A 5,529-nucleotide genomic window follows, 5' to 3' on the forward strand; every position below is an offset into this window, starting at 1 on the left:
GCCTGGTATACAGTAGGTACTCAAATGGTTATTGGTGGACTGAATAAAGGACTTAAGATGCAGCAGGGTCAAGTGAAAGAGTTTTCAAAACAGGAGTCACGGGCTTTCCTGGTGGCGCAGTGGTTGAGGGTCCGCCTGCCGATGCAGGGGACACGGGTTCGTGCCGCGGTCTGGGAGGATCCCACATGCCGCGGAGCGGCCGGAGCCTGTGCTCCGCAACGGGAGAGGCCACAGCAGTGAGAGGCCCGCGTACCGCAAAAAAAAAAACAAAAAAAAACAGGAGTCACTATTAATGTTCAAAGACAGGAATAGAATTTGAAAGTAACCACTTCAAAAATGTTTAGAAATGCTCTCATATAATAAATCCATATTGGTTTATTATGAGAAATTAGGAAATCTGAGAAGTATATTCTGGTGTTTTGAAGTTGATGTCAAGATAGCTAATAATCTATTGAAGAAATGTTCAATGAGGACTTTTTGGCTGCTCCACGTTGCATGCAGGATCTCAGTTCCCTGACCAGGGATCGGAACGCGTGCCCCCCACAGTGGAAACACAGAGTCCTAACCACTGTACCGCCAGGGAATTCCCAATAAGGAGTTTTTTTTTTTTTTGATTGAACTGTTGTTGATTTACAATATGTGTTAGCAAAGTAATTCTTTGCTAACATTATGCATACATTATATATGTATATGTATAATATACATACGTATATTCTTTTTCAGATTCTCTTCCATTAGAGGTTATTACAAGATATTGAATATAGTTCCCCGTGCTATATAGTAGGTCCTCATTGTTTATTTTATATATAGTAGTGTGTATCTGTTAATCACATACTCCTAATTTATTCCTCCTCCCTCCTTTCCCCTTTGGTAACCATAAGTTTGTTTTCTATGTCTGTGAGTCTGTTTCTGTTTTACAAATAAGTTCACTTGTGTTATTGTTTAGATTCCATATTTAAGTCATATAGTATTTGTCTGCCTGGCTTACTTCCCTTAGTATGATAATCTCTAGGTCCATCCATGTTGCTGCAAATGGCATTATTTCTTTCTTTTTTATGGCTGAGTAATATTCTATCGTATATATATTACCACATCTTCTTTATCCATTTATCTGTCAGTGGAGACTTAGGTTGCTTCCATGTCTTGGCTACTGTAAATAGTGCTGCAATGAACAGTGGAGTGCAAGTATCTTTTCGAATTAGAGTTTTTGTCTTTTCTGGATATATGCCCAGGAGTGGGATTGCTGGGTCATATGGTAGCTCTATTTTTAGTTTTTAAGGAACCTCCATACTGTTCTCCATAGTGGCTGCACTAATTTACATTCCCACCAACAGTGTAGGAGGGTTCTTTTTTTCTCCACACCCTCTCCAGCATTTGTTATTTGTAGACTTTTTGATGATGGCCATTCTGACTGGTGTGAGGTGATAACTCATTGTAGTTCTGATTTTCACTTCTCTAATAAATAGTGATGTTGAGCATCTTTTTATGTGCCTGTTGGCTGTCTATATGTCTTCTTTAGATAAATGTCTCTTCTGATCTTCTGCCCATTTTTGAATTGGGTTGTTTGGGTTTTTTGATATTGAGTTGTAGGAGCTCTGTATATTTTAGAAATGAATCCCTTGTTGGTCACATCATTTACAAATATTTTCTCCCATTATGTAGATTGTCTTTTCATTTTGTTTATGGTTCCCTTTGCTGTGCAAAAGCCTGTAAGTTTGATTAGGTCCCATTTGTTTATTTTTGCACACTAAAGAATGTTTTGCTTGGCTTTTTATAAGCTGGAAAACTCTATATGGTATTTCCAGGTCTTCTATTTTTGGCAATATGGGTGAGTATAGAACTGGAAAACTCTCCCAATATAAAACACTTGATAATGCTGGATAAAATATAATGAACATTTTTTTTAATGAACTCTTGATCTCTTAAGAAAGTAAGGGAAATACCCTGAGACCATCCCTCTTTTTCCACAAAACAGACAACAGCAGCAACAGCAGCAACAACAATGGCAGCAACAGAGGGAACTTACAACAAACTGATACTGAGTGTGGTTTGCTTTTGGTTTGTTTTTTTCCAGCATCAGTAATCTAGGTGCTTGGTTTTAATGGCTACATGCCATCATGGGAGAAAGCTTTGGATCTGTTGGAGGTAGGATACTGGGGTGGAGGGCCCCTACCTCCAAACACACACAAAGCCAGGGCCTGGTCTATGTCTTAATCTTCCCTGAGCATTTATAACCATAAGTATGCTTTTACACAGGTTTGAGGTTCAAGTTTACATTAGCCCCCTTTTCTGGGAATGTCTAAGCCAAAAAATGAACATAAACTAACATAAAGTGATTTGTGGTTGGTAATACCTCTGGATTTCTTGGGAGAAGCAAAGTAAAATCTCTTCAGAGAAAACATTTTCACCCGGAACTTAACAGGATTTTTACAGAAAACACCCTGCTAAGAGTGAGCTCACTATTTAAAATGAAAACCCATTCCTTCCTCACCCCCTTCAGCCCCAAACATGAGCAAGGGCCAGTGAACCAAAATCCAGCAGATAATATAGTTATCAGATGGAGACCATAAAGTAAAGATGTTTAAAATGCTTACAAACATAAAAGGCATAGAAACATCTGGGAAAAGGAGACTTTATTAAAGATACAAGACTGGTTTGAATTTTAGAAAAAGACTTCCATATATGGAAAAATGTAGCTATTGATGTTCAAAATGGAATGGTCAGAAGTTAAATGGCAAGTTTGACAGGTGAAGAGAAAATTGGTGAACTAGAAGGTAGACTGGAGGAAATTATACAGAATTCAGCAGACAGGGATAAGGTATGAGGGAGGTTAAGAGAGATAGAGGAAAGATTAAGGCTCCAACTTATGTCTAATAGGAATTCTAGAAGGAGAAACGGGAGGACATAGAGGAAGAGGAAATATATGAAAAGAAAATAGCTGAGAATTTTTCAGTAATGGTGACATACACCTTCAGATTCAGGAATCATTAAGTCTCAAGCAAGCTAAACAAAAAGAAATAGTATTTCCAAGATTTCAGTTCAGTCTGTTGAACGTGAAATACATGTTTGTTGTTGTTGTTAACCCCTTCCTCTGTATTCCATTATAATAATTGGAAAGAAAAACATTTTCTAAGACTGGCTACTCACCTATTCAACCTAGAGCGAAGCACTGAGTATGCTCATAGGCTGAAGGGAACAGAGTCTCAAATGAAGCCTTAAGGTGTGGGATTAAGAACACAGATAAGGGATAGGGCCCCTGACACTGAAGGTAAGAAGTGAAGCTGGGTTATCATGTTCGTGAGAAAGGCAGGAAATTTCTTCTTGAAGTAAAGGGATAAAACTGAGAGAGTTGGGAAGGAACTGTGTAAAGAGCTTGGGAAGACTGATGAGGCTCTTCTATAATTATTGAGGGGGATGAGAGAGGGAGAAGATCAAACAAAAGTAAAATAATTTTCAGTATCTTGGTTGCCAGTGAAGTGTTGGGAAAATGTTTATTACTGAAATTTCTGATGTGTGCCTTTGTTATTAACATTGTTCTGGAATTGCATGTCAAGTGATTAGCAAAGAAAAATAAATGCAAGTATCAGATAAAAAGAAAACACATGTATTCACAGATTATAACTAGACAAACTGATTCTAAAGTTAAAGAAAAAACTTTAAGGAATAGCTAGAGAAACAAGGAATAAGAAGGCCAAGAAAGGAAGAGGAGGACTGCTGGTAAACCCAGTTATTTAAAAAATTACAATAATTTAAACATTTTGGAACTGTCACATAAATAGATAAATCAGTTGAACAAAGTAGATAGACCCATGGAGAAGTGATATTTTGAATTAGTGGAGGAAGCAATGCCCTTATTCAACCTGTGGTACTGGGGGGAAAAAATGCACCGGAATCCTATGTTATTATTTATACTTAAGCAAATTCCAGATTAGTTGAAAATTCAAATGTGGAAAATGATACTATAAAAATAATAGAGAAAAATATTTGAAAAACAATTTTGAAGAGGGAAATGCAGTTTTAAGCAAAACACCAAATCCAAAACCACAGAAGAAAAGATTAATTTGGATACATACAAATAAGACATTTCTGCACAGAGAAATGCTATAAGCAAAATTTAAAATATTGATAAATTGGGAAACAATTTCTGAAAGAGCAAAGCTCTAAATTTCTTAATATGTAAAATGCTGTTAAAAATCAACAACACAGTAGAAAACTGTGTGAAGGACATAAACAGGCAATTCACAGAAAAAAATAGATGTCAAACATTTGTAAAGATTCCTAACTCCACTCATAATCAAATAAATGCCAGTTAAAATAATAATAAAAAAATTTTTAATCTCAGATTGGCAAAGATCACCTTCGACAAAGACGTCGTGAAGTAGGCATCTTATTTGTTCTTGTTGAGTGTTAATTGGTAAAACCTTTTGGAAGGCATTTAGTATTATCTACCAAATTTTAAGTGTTATAGGCCCAGCAACTCTATACCAATAAACTCTTCTGAAAAAAAAAAATTAGTAAGGATGCTTATTATCTCCCAAAGATAGAAGACAAGATACGAAACAAATTTCCAAACACAGGCAACCAATTAAGATGATACCCTCCTACAACTGCGCTTATGTAACTATGGAAGACAATGTGAAGTATTCACTGATAATAAAATGTGTATTGGATGCCTAATTACGTGCCAGGAACTGTTCTAGGTACTGGGAGTATAGCTGTAAACAAAACGACAAAAATCCTTGCCTTCATGGAGCTCACATCCCATTGAGGGGAGGCAGATAACAGCAAGATGCAGAAAAGGGTGAACAGGATGCTCATCAGTGTTATCAAGAAGAGGGAGTGGAGACACGTACACACAAATGTTTGTCTATGCACAGAAAACCTCTGGTAGGTAATAAAAGGACGTGACTGCTACTGGAGAGGAGGACTGGAGGTCTGGGGAGAGAACTTAAGTTTACTGTGAAGAAAAAAAAATTTTTTTAACCACATATGTATATTTATTAAAAAGCGCGGAGGTGGGGGAGTAAAGGTGGAGACCACCACTACAAGTCTTTAAAACACTGCCGCTTAAGTCCTCCGAACCTGAGGCTCAGCTGCTTCGGTTGCAGCGCGTGGCAGCAGGTTCCCGCCGCGGACATCAGGCAAGTCGGCTTGGGACTGGAATCATGGGCGGGGCTCGGGCCGCAGAGAAATGAGTTCCTGGAGACGAGCCACGTGTGGAGAGCCGTCTTGGGAAAAGCACAAACCAGAAACAGGATATACAAGACGTGAGTAAATGCTGACGTCGTACGACACGGTGGGGAGGAAAACTAGAGGCTCGGACAGCCAGTTCAGAAGCCTGCGTAGAAACGCGCACTTCACCAGCGGGCGGCCGCACTCTGGGCCTGCGCCAAACGGCAGCGCTTTTGCCGGCGTGCCCGCGGGGTGGCGCTGTCACGTCCGGCTAGCTTTCCAGGGGGCCCCCAAGAGCGAAGGACCACCGCCTTTTCCGGGTGGAGAACCGGAAAGAGAATCACTTCCCGTGGCGGG

This window comes from Globicephala melas, chromosome 2 (genome assembly GCF_963455315.2).
Source record: "Globicephala melas chromosome 2, mGloMel1.2, whole genome shotgun sequence".
In the NCBI taxonomy this organism is placed as follows: domain Eukaryota; kingdom Metazoa; phylum Chordata; class Mammalia; order Artiodactyla; family Delphinidae; genus Globicephala; species Globicephala melas.